Raw genomic sequence first — 15,305 nt, 5'->3', positions numbered from 1 at the left:
GGAGGGGAACAAGAGTTGGTTCAGGGATGAGGGAAGATTTTGCTTTATATACAGACATCTATATACTTTATATAAAGTAAGAGAAGGCCTTGCATGGACCATGAAAATATACTAGAAACTAAGGATTTTTAATTAATTCAACAATCTCCACCTAAGGTAAAAAGTAAAATTTAAATTTTAAAAGTTTACATCTTCTGGGAAGACGTAGTACACATACTCTTTTTCCCTATCGTCCCACTAAGTCAAGCTAGAAACCATACACATTATATGTAAAACAAGCGTAAGGAGACTCTAAAAGGAGAGGGGAAGATGGCAGGTGAGCTAGCGGGTCAAAGAACCCAAGGAGCGACACAGTGGTGAGTGTACCACTGGTCACGGCTGTTTTCTTTTTTTTAATTTGCCTCCTATGTCCCTGACTTGGAGCTGAAGAAGCCAGCAACCTGGAAATGCCTAGACATTAAAAGTCACCCTCCCCTGCTCCCTGCAAAAGTCTGCTCTCTCCAGTAAAAAAGAAAAATCAAAAAACCAAAAAACAAACAAACAAACAAAAAACAGGAAAGAGGGAGCCTAGCAAGACAGAAAAATTTTAGACATTAATTGTTCTACTTCAGCCAAACACCTCAGAAAAATCTGTAGCCCCATCCATGTCTTTGCTAAGAGTTAAGTATGAAAAATAGAAAAATAGAAAGGTTACAATATTGTGCCCCAGAGAGGAGGGCATAGTTCAGCGGTAGCGTGCATACTTAGCATGCAAGAAATCCTGGATTCAATCCCTAGCACCTCCACTAAAAATAAATAAATGAATAAACCTAGTTACCCCCCCCCCACAAAAAAAGCTAAAACAAACAAAATTTAAAAAAAGATATAGCTCCTCAATCTCCCCGCCAGGGCAAAGACCAAGCAGGGTCTTGTGACTCTCACCCTCACCTAAGCAGTAATGAAGAGCCCCATCACCTCGTGTATCAACAGAGGTCAAGTGGGGCACTTGGACTTCTAACTCTGTCTGGCAGCAGTGAGGCAGCATCCCCACTTCCCCCTCTGGAGCAGCACGAGAGGAAACCCACGAAAGCAGAAGGTTTAGTAAGATACAGAGTATTGTAACATAATACCAAATATGTCCAGGTTTTAATAGAAATTCGCTCATCATGCCAAGAACCAGGAAGATCTCAAACTAAATGAAAAAAAAAGACAACCCACAAATGTCAAGAAAGATAACAGAAGTATTATGAACACGCCAGAAACAAAAGAAAAAATCAAGTCTCCGCAAAGAAATACAACATATAAAGAGGAAACTCAACCATAGAGTAGAGGGCGAGGAAAGAATCAGTGAAAGACAGATCTTCCTTGACTTATGATGGGGTTTCATCCCAATAAACCCACTGTAAGTTGAAAATATCGTAAGTCAAAAAAAAATGTATTTAATATACGTAACCTACTGAACATCATAGCTTAGCCTAGTCTACGTTAAACATCCTCAGAACACTTAACATGAGCCAAGAGTTGGGCAAAATCACCTAACACAAAGCCTATTTTCTAATAAAGTGTTGAATAGCTCCTGTAACTTACTGAATACTGTACTGAAAGTGAAAAACTGAATGGTCTGGATCCAGAGGATGCTTGTATGTGTATCGGTTGTTTACCTTGGTGATCACATGGCTTGCTGCCACTGCCCAGCATCACAGGAAAGCATTGTACTGCATATCACTGGCCCAGGAAAAGATCAAAATTCAAAATTTGAAGTATGGTTTCTACTGAATGCATATTGCTTTAGTACCATCACAAAGCTGAAAAGTTATAAGTTGAACCATCATAAGTTGGGGACCACAAGTACAGAATAATATAAATTACCTAACCTAAAAAACAGAGAGAAAATAGACTGGAAAAAAAAGGAACAGAGCCTCAGGGAGCTGTGGGACTACGACAAAAAAATCTAACATTCATGTCACTGGAGTCCCCGAAGAAGAAGAGAAAGAGGGAAGGGCTGAAAAACTGTTCAAAGAAACAAGAGCTGATAATCTGGCCACAGACATAGGCCTACAGATTCAAGAAGCTGAGTGAACCCCAAAAAGGATAAACCTAAAGAAATCTAAAAAACTTCTGGAGAGGGTATAGCTTAGTGGTAGGGTGTGTGCTTAGCATGCACAAGGTCCTGGGTTCAATCCCCAGTACCTCCACCTAAAAATAAATAAATAAACTGAATTACCTCTTCCCTCCAAAAAAAAAAAAAAAAAAAAAAAAAAGAACATTAAAATACACACACACATCATGGTCAAACTTTTTCTGAAAACTAAAAACAGAGAAAAAAGTCTTAAACGTGGCAAGAGAGAAATGACATGTTTCCTATAGGAAAAAAACAACTTGAAAGATAGTGGATTTCCTTTTAGAAACTATGGAGTTCAGGAGGAGGTGGTACAACATTTTTCCAGTGCTGAAAGAAAGGAACTGTCAACACAGAATCCTATATCCAGAGAAAATATCCTATAGAAATGAAGGGGAAATCAAGACATTCTTGGGTAAAGAAAGAGAATATACCAAGAGAATGTGTCACCAGGAAATCCACTTTAAAAGAATAGCTTGAAAAAAATCCTCTAAACAGAAAGGAAATGATAAACAAGTAATCTTGGAACATAAGGAAGGAAAAAAGAACACAGCATGCAAAAATATGGGTAAACACATCAGAATTTCCTACTCTTCTTGGGTTTGAGAGTTGAAGCAAACATTTTAACACTATCTGCTGTGGCTTTAAATGTATCAAAAGGACATATTTAAGACAATTGTGTTATAAATGGGAGAAAGTAAAGGGACTTAAAAGGAGGTAAGATTTCTACATTTCACTGAAACTGGTAAAATGATGACACCAGTATACTGGGATATATTAATGTGTATATAATGTAATACTTAGAGAAGCTACTAAAAAAGCTATACCAAGATGTACACTTAAAACTACACCATAGATAAATCAAAATGGAATTTTGAAGAATGTTCAAGTAATCCAAGGAATGCAGGAAAAGAAAACAGAGAAATTAAAAACAGAACACAAAACAAAACAAAATGACAAAATTAAGCCCTAATACATCAATAACTACATTAAACATTAATGATCTAAGAACACTACCTAAGGACAGAGATTGGCAGAGTGGATTAAAAAACATGACCCAACTATCTGATGTCTGTAAGAAATTCACTTCAAGCGCAATGATATAGGTAGGTTGAAAGTCAAAGGATTGAAAAAGACATATCATACAAACATTAATCAAAAGAAGGTAGAAGTGACTATATTAACATCAGACTAAGTAGACTTCAAAGCAGAGAAAACTGCCAGAGGCAGAGAGAAACTTTATGTAATGATAAAAGTGTCAATCCACCAAGAAGTCATAGCAATCCTAAACATATGTGCATCAAGCAGTAGGCTGCAAAATACGTAAAGAAAAAACTTACAGAACTAAAAGAAGAAAATAGACAAATCCCCAACTGCAGTTGGAGACTTCAACACCCTCTCTCAGTAAGTGATAGGACAAATAGAAAATCAGCAAATACATAGAAGAACTCAACAACACCATCAACCAACAGGATCTGATCAACATTTGTAGAACACACCATCCAGCAACAGCAAAATACACAATTGTTTTCAAGTAACTTTAGAACATGTAAGACAGGTCATTTTTTTAAAACTCAGTAAATTTAAAATAATTAAAACCATACAAAGTTGTTCTTTAACTACAGTGGAATCAAACTAGAAATCAATAACAGAAATATAACAAGAAATTCTCCAAACACTTGGAAATTGAACAAAACACTCCTAAATAATCTACAGATCAAAGAGGAAGTCTCAAAGGGATTCCAAAAATACATCAAACTGAATGAAAATGAAAATACAGCATAGCAAAATGTGGGACACAGCAAAAGCAGTACTGAGAGGGAAATTTATAGCAATAAGTGTACACATTAGAAAAGAGGGGAAGTATTCCATATCAAGAACCCAGGAAAAGAGGAAGAAAAAACCCAGAACAAACAGAGTAAGGAAATAGTAAAGATAAAAGTAGAAATCAATGAAATTGAAAACAGAAAAAACAATAGAGAAAATCAATGAAACAGAGAGATAGTTCTTTGAAAAGGTAGAAAAAATTGACAAGCCTCTAGCGAGACTGACAAAGAAAGAAAAAAGGAAAAAGGAGATGCAAATTACCAATATCAAGAACAAAACAGGGGATGTCACTACAGACACCATAGACATCAAAAGGATAATAAAGGAAATGCTATGAACAACTCTACACACACAAATTTGACAGCTTAGATGAAATGTACCCATTTCTAGAAAAACACAGACTACCACAACTCACTCAATATAAAAGTGATAATTTGAATAATCCTCTAACCATCAAGGAAATTGAACTTGTAATTTTAAAACTCCTCCCATAACTCAAAATATCTTTAGTCCCAGAAAGTTTCACCAGAGAATTCTACCAAATGTTTAATTAACACCAACTCTACATGATTCTTCCAGAGAATAGGAGGAAATACTTCCCAATTCATTTTACAAAGCTGGTATTACCTCAATACCAAAACCAGAAAACGACAGTATGAAAAAAAAAAACTACAAGCCAATTTCTTTCACAAATATAGGTGCATAATTCCTTAACAAAATATGAAAAGAATTATACATCATGACCAAGTGGGGTTAATTCCAAGAAATCAATTTTGGTTTGATGTTTGAAAAGCAATCAATAAAATCCACTATACTAACAGGCTAAAGAGAAAAATCACATGATCATATCAACGACGAAGAAAAAACACTGGACAAAATTATGATAAATCATGATAAAAACTTTCAAAAAAAAAATAACATTAGAGGGGGAACTTCCTTAACTTGATAGAGTATCTACAAAAACCCTACAGCTAATATACTTAATGATGAAAGACTAAATGCTTTTCCCCTAAGATCAGGAACAAAATAATGAGAGGAATCATTTTGTAATCAAGTCTACTTGGTTTACTGTAACCTTTTATAAGGCATATAAGATTTTTCATATAAACAGTAATCAAGACTGTGTTGTATCAGCAGAGCAAGTAACACATAGGTCAATGGAACATATTCTTATTCAATATAGTGCTGGCAATTCTAACCTATGCAATAAGGCAAGAAAAATAAATAAATGACATACAGATCAGAAAGGAAAAAATAAAATTCTTTCTCTTTACAGATGACATGATTGCCTACATAGAAAACCCTAAGGAATCTACCAAAAAGAAAAAAAAAATCAAACCCAAAACAAAAACAAAAACTCCTGGAATAAGTGAGTTCAGCAAGGTGGCAGGATACAAAATACATGTGCAAAAATCAACAGTATTCCTATATCCTAGAAATGAGCATGTGGCCACCAAAATTTAAAATAAAATAAATTTAAAATTTTCAATAGCTCAAAAAAATGAAATGCTTAGATGTAAATCTAACAAAACATGTATACAGGACTTGCATGCTGAAAACTACAAAATGCTTGTCACATAAATCAAAGAAGATAAATAAATGGAGAGATATACCATGTTCATTAATTGGAAGACTAAACATAGTAAAGATGCCAACTCTCCCCAAACTGGCATACAGATTTAATGCAATTTCTTTAAATGCTCCAGCAAGATTTTTGTAGATATAAAGAAGATTATTCTAAAATTTATATGAAAAAGCAAAGGAGCCAGAATCATTGAAACAGTTTTGAAAAATAAGAACAAAATGAGAGGAATCATTTTGTAATCAAGTCTACTTGATTTACTGTAGCCTTTTATAAGGCATATAAGATTTTTTATATACACAGTAATCAAGGCTGTGTTGTATCAGCAGAGCAAGTAACACATAGATAAATGGAACAGGTTAGAGAACCCAGGAGTGAACCAAACAAATATTCCTGGCTGATTTTTTTTTTTTTTAAACAGGAACACAAAAGCGATTCAATGGAGGAAACACAAACTTTAAACAAATGATGTCAGAGCAATTGGATACCCATAGGGGGAAAAAAAAACAAACCCTCCCCGAAAAAAGTTCAACCTAAGTCTCACACCTTATACAAAAATTAATTCAAAATGGACCATAAGCTTACATGCAAAACATAAAACTATGAAACACTCAGAAAAAAACACAAGAGAAAAGCTTTGAGATCTAGGGCTGAGTAAACAGTTCTCCCACTTGACACCGAAAGTGTAATCCATAAAAGGAAAGATTGATCAATTGGACTTTATCAGAATTTAAAACTTTTCCTTTGTGAAAGAACCTGTTAAGAGGATGAAAAAGCAAACTACAGACTGGGAGTAAATATTTGCAAACCACTTATCCGACAAAGGACCAGTGTCTAGAACATATAAAGAACTCTCCAAAGTCAACAGTAAAAAAAAAAGAAAGAAAGAAAGAAAAGTTCAATTAGAAAATGGGAAAACACATAAAGAGACACTTCATCGAACAGGATATTCAGATGGCAGACTAGCACATAAAAATATGTTCAACATCATTAACCATTAGCAAAATGCAAATTAAAGCACAAGGAGATATCACCACATACCTATCAGAATGGCTAAAATAAAAAACAGTGACAATACCAAATGTCGGTGCAGATGCAGAGAAACTGGCTCACTTACACATTGCTGGTGGGAACGTAAAATGGTACAGCCACTCTGGAAAACAGTTTGGCGATTTCTTTAAAAATTAAACATGCAGTTACCATATGATCCAGCGATTGCACTCTTGGGCATTTATCCCAGAGAAATGAAAACTTATGTTCCCAAACAAACCTGTACCGGAATGTTTATGGCAACTTTACTCATAAATGTCAAAAACTGGAAACAACCCAGATGTCCTCCAATGAATGAATGGTTAAACAAACTGGGGGACATTCACACTATGGAAAACTACTCAGGGACAGAAAGGAATGACACGTTCATATGCACAACAACCTGAATGACTCTCCAGAGAATCGTGCCGAGTGAGAAAAGCCAACCTCAAAAGGTTACATACTGTATGATTCCATTTATATAACATTCTTGAAATGACAACATGGCAGAAATGGAAAGAAAACAGATTCGTGCTTGCCAGGGGTTGAGGAAGGGTAAGGATTAGAGGGAAGTGGGCGTGGCCATAGAAAGGCAACCAGAGGGATCCCTGCGGGGATGGAAATGTTCGTTAACTTGACTGTATCGATGTTAACATCCTAGTTGTGATGTCCTACAGTTTTGCAAGATGTTTACATTCAGGGAAACCAGGTGAAACCAGTTTTATTTCTGAAAACTGCATGTGAATCTACAATCATCTCAAAACAAAAAGTTTAAATGAAAAAGACATTTAGCCAGAATTGCCTCCCTCTTCCCACACCCCCAGCCCCTACTCCGTGAGAACTGTGGTTGACGCCCATCTTCCGGGGACCAGCTGTGGCTGGGGAGCTGAGCACCAGAGCCACAGCCATCATCTCTGAGGGAACTTAGAGAACCGAGACTGAAGCCAGATGGTAAAGGCAGGCAAATGAAAAGAGGGGAAATGATATGAGAAAACATAAACTGGAGGGCTTGACATAAGCCCTGGCTGACTTCCCAGCTGCATGAGGACTGAGGGGGAATCTCTAAATCATGGGAGCCAACGTGGGTTCTGGGGGGCAGGCCAAACGTTTGGGTTTGTACAGGGCCAGCTGGCTGGGGAATCCAAGGAAAAGCGAGGGACTCTGTGTGGAAATTTTGCTATAACATGTGAACGTCACTCTCAGACTTCCTTGCGCTAAGACAAAGAACTGGGGTTGCCCCAAATGCCCAGCCTGGGGTCCGGGTGGGGGTTATAAGTGATTGAAACGTGCAATTTAATTGTGAGGATGGTTTGGAAACTGTAGCAATGAACGGTGTGTGCTGGTTCATGTGGGCTGCACACAAGCTCTCCGTTAATCATTACCGTAAAACTTCTGCATCTGGAAGATGCTTGGTTTGGGGCACAAACTATCCCTCTGTCCCCTTTGTCTCTGTGCCCCCCCCCCTTCAGAATTCCCCTTCCCAAACCTTTCCTCTGGATCCTATTAGAAAGGACCTCAAAGAATTGAAGATGCTGAGACCCTGGAAGTGTGCCATGATATACCCCCGTTTTACAGACAAGAAGGGAAGAGGCCTGCCCCATCACTCAGCAGGCTGGGTCAGAACCCAGGCATCAGGCTCTCTGCCCAATTTCACTTGGTCAGAGTTGGAGGAAACTGGAGTCCCCACGGCTCCCAGAGGAATTATGCCCTGAGTCCTCTGCCCCTGAGCCTTCTCTCCAACCCCACAGCCACACCACGGCTCAGTCATTACTCAGCTGACGATATGTGTTGAGACTCCACTGTGTGCCAGGCACTATTCTAGACTCGGAGGAAAGAGCACTGTACAGAATAGACACAGATATCCTGGCCCTTTGGAGCTCAGTTCACACTGAGCGTCTGGTCCCTCCTCCCATCCTCCATCCTGTCCTCCCACCTCCATCCTCCATCTGCAGCCACCCAAGGCTCCAGGTCATACCCAGAGGGAACTGTCACTGGCGGGGGGTGGTCAGGAGGCCTGTGGGCTTGGGCCTCTTATTCAGGGAAGACCTGCAGTGACTTCTGAGATTATTTCTAAATAAGGATCTAGGTGCAATCATCACATGGTGGATTGTGTCATAAGTTTTAGTTTGATTGATGTACGATTTTTAAAAGATAGCATGACTTTGCTAACCCTATTTGGATATTCTTCATGCATTCAATATAACCAAAAGCCTCAATAAAATAGAAGTTTTTAGGTCTATCTGGACCTGCTTGGGGTCCAGGTCCCCAGCTCCCTCCTAATCTGGCTCCAGCCTCCTCTGCCATGCTTCCCTGTCCCTCCCCTGCACTCTCTTCTGGGAGGGGAGTCAGAAGGAATCCTACCCTGAGAGCAAGAGGGCTAGGGTTCAAGTTCTGGCTCTGTCAATTACTCGTGAGAATTTTGAGTCCATTCCCGCCCCCCTGTGGCCTCGGTTTCCCCATCTGTAAAATGGGAGCAGGGTGGTGGCCTCAAGGATTCCTTTCAACACGGACTGCATGAGCTCCCCTACCAGATTTCAGCCCTCAAGTTCTGACTCTCCCCAACTTGTGCCCCTCAGGTGCATACAGTAGGTCTTCAGGAAACAGGTGCAGGACACAGAGTTTCCAAGTTACCTAACCTACTGGCATTTAAGGCCCAGTCACAGGACAAGCTAGTTTTCTATGGGAACTCTGGCCACCTTCATGGCTCCTGAGCCGGGACCCCTGAACCACAGGCATGAGCTGGGTGACCGCCTCCCGCAATTCTGGTGCAGGGCCTGCCCAGAAGATTCACAGGGCCAGGAACTTTGCTGAGCTGACCCAGAGCTTCCCTTCCAAACACTCTTCCATTCTTGTCTCTTGAAGTATGATTTCTTGCACCAGCAGCATTGGCCTGACCCAGGAGTTTGCTAGAATGCAGAGGCTCAGGCCCTACCCAGCCCTGCTGAAGCAGAATCTGCATTCTAACAAGATCCTCAGGGGATTATTTTGCACATTAATGTTCAAGAAGTGCTGTTTTAGAGCATAGAAGCCCTAATCCCCATACACAGCTGGATCGTATTTGTTCAATCAGTAAAATGTTTGTTAAATGAATGCTAACACCTTTTGCTGCTGGGGCCTCCCACTGGGGACGAATCCAGTTTTCCCCAGGCAACCATCCAAGCAGCCACTGGGCTCCCATGTACACAGGGTCAGACTCTCTCTAGTCAAAACAGACCTGGTACCCAGGACTTATCCATCTGCTGGAGGTGACTTTCTTGTCCTGTGACCAAGTGACTCCGTAAGTGATGGTGTGGCTGCAATGATCTCAACAATTTTAGAGGTGAGAAAGCCAAGGCGTGTCTCCTCCCCACCTCAGCTCAGACTCCTCCCCCTAACACGCGAACATACACATTTTCCTGAGTGCACACACATACAAAGCACACTTGCCCGAGTGCACTCACATTTGCGGGAATACACACACACGCACACGCGCACACGCACACGCACACACCTCTCCCAGGCCCTGGCTGTGTCTCCATGAGTCATAGGGTGACTCACAGGCACCTCCCCCACCCCTGATCTTCACAGTGGAGACTGGGAAAGGGAGAGGGAGAAGAGGTGTCTCAGAGCCAAACGTGAGAAAGTGGCTTTAGACCCAGGGAATGCCAGGGTCAGGGCTGGGGCTGGGTCCCAAGGGCTCCCGCCTGGAAAAGCAGACAAGTCACCAGGTCAGGAAGTCCTGCCTGCCCTCACAAGCCCACAGGACTGTGTGGAGGGAGTCACTGGATGAGTGGCGGGAGGGCGACGGGTAAGACAGGAACACACAGGACACCAGGACGACCTCCCCATGGGTTCCTGGGGTGGGAGCCATTCAGACTGGCAGCCAACCATCACCCATAACCCCCAGGGCCCCAGCCATCAGTTACAAAGTCCTCACGTATCTTGGACCCACATCTGTCCCCAGGGATGCGTGCAGATAGGGCAGGGGTCACCCCGTTTCAGAGGCTAGTGTCAGAAGCCTAGACCACACTGGTCTGGATGAGCATGCGATCTGCCGCCCCCTCCTCAGGACGGAAGCTTCACCTGTGACCGGAGCAGGTGGGCAGTGGCTGGGAGAACGTGCGGCCAGGGGCAGGGCCGCTGGGGTGGGATGACCATGCCACCCCCTTGAGACCTGGGGCCACCCCAGGTTCCCTATTTGGGTAATTTCCCACCATCACTGACTGTTTGGGGCTATTATCCCAGCACTCAGAAAACAAACGGGGACTGGCAGGCAGCAGGGGCTCACGTGGAGAAACCTTGGAAAGATGAACAATTTCCCTCTCTGCCCTGCCCCCAGCCTCTGGGAAAGAGACTGGGACCCAATGTCCCGCTCCCCTACTCAAAACCTCCTCCATGTTCGGGATTGTCCTCAGGGCTGAACCCTCGACCCCAGTCTCCCACCTACCCTGTGGGGAGCTGGGGGCAGGTGAGGGCTATCTGAGCAGGGAGGCAGGGGTGGGCAGTGGAGTCAGCCCTAGGCCTGGGAGCTTCTCCCTAGCATTGCCCAGCTGCTTCCCAGGCCCCAAACAGGTGGTGGTGGAGCAGGGCTGGGGGGTGGGTGATGCTCAGACGGCCCCCACGCCCCTGCTTTCCGCCTTGATTAGCAGAAACATTCCTACATCTGTCACGGGAAGACAGCCTGCTCCCCGTCGTCAATCACCCAGGAAACGCAAACACATTCCGGCTGCGCCCAGAACTTCTTCCCACAAAGTCATGGGCAGCCTGGGGGCCCTCACCCCCACTCCAGAGCCAAGGGGGAAGGCGTGTGGAAAGCCCCCCCAGACCTCAGCTTCTGCCGCAGCAAGGGAAGTTCTGAGTCACGCCTCTCTCCTTACACTCACACACACACACACATACACACACACACACTCACACACACTCACACACACACACACACACTCAGGAATACACAGAGCTGCCAGCAAAACTCGGATCCACTTACAGCCACGCCCACAGAAAGTTGTGCACTCGCACAGACACACAGACAACGGACCACAAACCCACAGAGAAGGGGGTGCAAACGTGCACATACAGTTTTGTCCCCCACCAGCAAAGACCTCAGCTCTCCCGTATCTGGCACGCAGTAGCACACAGTAGGTCCGCATCAAGTGGTCCTTTGGCAGGCCTCACCTTTCGACCTCCAAAGGATTGTACCTGTTTCTTCCACCTGCTTCCATTGCCCTCTCCCCCCACTAGGATATGAGCTCCGCATGGACAGGATCTTTCTCCCATTCACAGCTGTATCCCAGCACCTAACACAAGGCTTGACACATAGTAGGTGCTCAGTAAACATGCGTTTGTTGAATGAATGTCTGGGCAGCCCCACCGTGGGCCCAGCACCACCCAAAGTCCTGTGGTCATTGCCTTCATCACCAGGCCAGGCTCTCAAGTAGCGGCCTGATTCTCCAGGAGGGCAGATGTGACCTCACCACCTTCCAGAAACCCAGGCTGCCCCAGCCCCTCCTCCCTCACTTGACTCAGAGGTGCCGCCATCCGATCCCCACAACTCCTCTATCCTCATCTTCCCTGCCTGCCCCCAACCCTTCTCCTAGGACACGGTCCTGCCCAGCCCACCTCCCTGGCCCTGGCCACACTCACTTCCCCTGAAGGCCTAAACCGCAGGTGAGTTTCACCCCTCCCTTCCTTCAAGGCATCCTCCCCAGTCAACCCAGGTCATGTCAGTTCCTCCCTCGGGGCTCCAAACTCCCCTGTGTGGAGAACAGGACACCCTCAGTCCCTGTCTCTGGGTCCCAGTGCAAATGGGCCATGACAACACAGGATGCAGCTGAGGGCCATCATGGGGGACTTGCAGGCAGCTGTGGGGGCCCCAAGGTGGTGACACCCAGCAGAGACAGCTCCCTTCAGTTATTTTGGCTCTTCCTGTGGGCTGCCTTGCTGAGCTCCTACTGCACATGTCTGTGGATATCACCGCATCTCCCACCTCTCCTCCCACGCCCGGCCCTCCGGCCATGCAGGACTCTGTTCCCCGAGCTCCTGAACATGCCTCTTCTCCTCCTCTCCCTCTCCGGTGCCTTTGCACGTGCTGTCCATGCCTTCCTCCTTTGTCCACCTGCTGAATGTCCACCCCCCACCCCCCACCAAAGGCCTAAGCCCAGGAGTCTTTTATCTCCCATTTCCTCCCACCCTTCCATCCTTTGGTACCCAACCTCCTGGATGCTCCCACACCTCCTCACCTCCCACCATCACAGTCCTGCCACTCCATCTTGAGTTGGCTTGCCTGCCTGTCTACTCTAGTGGCCCATGAGTTCCTTGACGACAAGACCCTGTCTTGTTGTTCTCCGTGTCCCTGGTACCAGCGAGGCTACCCAGGGCTCGGAACATAGTGGAGTTAAATCAGTATTGCTGTCAGGGCCTCAGGAGTGGGCAGAGTAACGGAGTCCTCACTTAATCTTGTATCTGCTACTGTTTCTCACCTGGTCACCAGATGCTTCCTGCTATTTCAGGGCCCACCGCATGCCATGCCCTGTATGATGCAGCGAACATGCCAGGCTGGAGTGCAGGCCTCAGCTCGTATTGTCCTGGAGTAGGGCTGCACGGCTGCCCCATGCCCCATGCCATGGCTTCCTCACATCGGATTGTGGGCTTGGCCTCGGGGCTTGCTCTGACCAAAGGGATGTCAGTGGACAGGACCTGAGCAAAAGTCTGAAACATGCTTGACAATTATCCTCTTGCGTGCCTGCCTTTCACCAAGAGACCAGATGGTCACTGGTCCAAAGAGGACGAGAAACGGGGGTGCAAATCTAGACACACCCTGCAGCTTGCAACCAAGCCCAGTTGACCCTCAGACCCGTAAGGGAGACGTCCGTGCTTGATATGGTTACCACTGAGTTGGGAGTTTGTTACGTGGTGTTAGCAGGGGAATTGCTGACTGAAACAGCTGATGTGGGCTGAAGCTTACTTGCACTTTTTCACTTGATTCCTTAACCTTATTTGATTCGCCATTATCATTACCCCCACTTTTCAAATGAGGAAACTGAGACACAGAGGGGAAACTGAGGCACAGAGAGGCCTAAGGGAGGAGCAGAAGCAGCTAGGTTCCAGAGCTTAACCACCCCATCTGCTATCCCATCAGTAATCAAACCTCCTGCCCCAAAACAGGGGTGAGGTCTCCCAGTGGCTGGGGCCTGGGGTCCCCTTTCTCTCTTGAAATGCATACACATATACATCTCTCTTTCTCTGCATACACTTGATAACAAGATACACTTGTTTTTCACCCAGGGGAGCCCTGGTCTCCAGGAGAGAGGCCCGCAGCAACCCTCCTTCCCAGCTGAAGACTTCACAATCCACAGAGTAATTTCACAGCCTGTGTCTCAGTCAATCCTCACAAGCGCCTGGGGTGACAGGTGTCTCAGCTCCATCTTATCCACGATGGGATACTTAGAGAATTGTACATCTTGTCCAAGGATGGAAAAGAATATGTAGTTAGATAAAAGCTAACATTTACTGGGCTTTGTGACAGTGTGTTCTATAGGAATAAATTCAGTTGTAAGTAAAAAAAGAAAAATCCAATTTACATAGGGTAATGGAAGAAAAACGAGGGTTTAAATTTCTTTTATCATAAGAAATCAGGAGGTCGTAACAGTAACCTTGGCCTTGTCCTGTAGCTCGACAATGTCAGGGCTGGATTTCCTGCTCTTCCCTTGACCTCGTCATCATCTTCCAAGAATCATATCTGCATTCAAAGCAGGAAGAAGGGAGAATAGGGAAGGGCTATCTTCCTGGAAGTCTCTGTCTTTTTACTGAGGAAGAGCCTTCACTGTCACCCTCCCTTCAACAAACTTATTGTTACCTCTCAGTAATCAGGATAGGGTCGCATCGCCACAGACAATCACTGGTCCATGGGAATCAGATGTCCATGATTGGGTCTGACTAATCACAATTCATCTTCTTGTGCTGAGATCACAGCATTTCTTTTTTTTTTTTTTTAATTATTTAAAAAGTTTTTCCCTAGCAATAGAAATAAAAGCAAGAATAAACAAATGGGACCTAATTAAACTTACAAGCTTCTGCACAGCAAAGGAAACCATAAGCAAAACAAAACGACAACCTACAGAATGGGAGAAAATTTTTGCAAATGAAACCAACAAAGGCTTGATCTCCAGAATATATAAGCAGCTCATACGACTTAATAAGAAAAAAACAAACAACCTAATCCAAAAATGGGCAGAAGACCTAAACAAGCAATTCTCCAGGGAAGACATACAAATGATCAATAGGCACATGAAAAAATGCTCAGTATCACTAATTATCGGAGAAATGCAAATCAAAACTACCGTGAGGTATCACCTCACCAGTCAGAATGGCCATCATTCAAAAGTACACAAATGACACATGCTGGAGAGGCTCTGGGGAAAAGGGAACCCTCCTTCACTGCTGGTGGGAATGCAGTTTGGTGCAGCCACTGTGGAAAACAGTATGGAGATTCTTCAAAAGACTAGGAATAGACTTACGTATGACCCAGGAATCCCGCTCCTGGGCATATACCCAGAAGGAACCCTACTTCAGGATGACACCTGCACCCCAATGTTCACAGCAGCACTATTTACAATAGCCAAGACATGGAGACAGTCTAAATGTCCATCGACAGATGACTGGATAAAGAAGCTGTAGTATATTTATACAATGGAATACTATTCAGCCATAAAACCCAACAACATAACGCCATTTGCAGCACAATGGATGTTCCTGGAGAATGTCATTCTAAGTGAAGTAAGCCAGAAAGAGAAA

Source organism: Camelus dromedarius, chromosome 11, assembly GCF_036321535.1.
Source record: "Camelus dromedarius isolate mCamDro1 chromosome 11, mCamDro1.pat, whole genome shotgun sequence".
Classification (NCBI taxonomy): Eukaryota; Metazoa; Chordata; class Mammalia; order Artiodactyla; family Camelidae; genus Camelus; species Camelus dromedarius.
Note: the sequence above shows the minus strand (reverse complement) of the source record.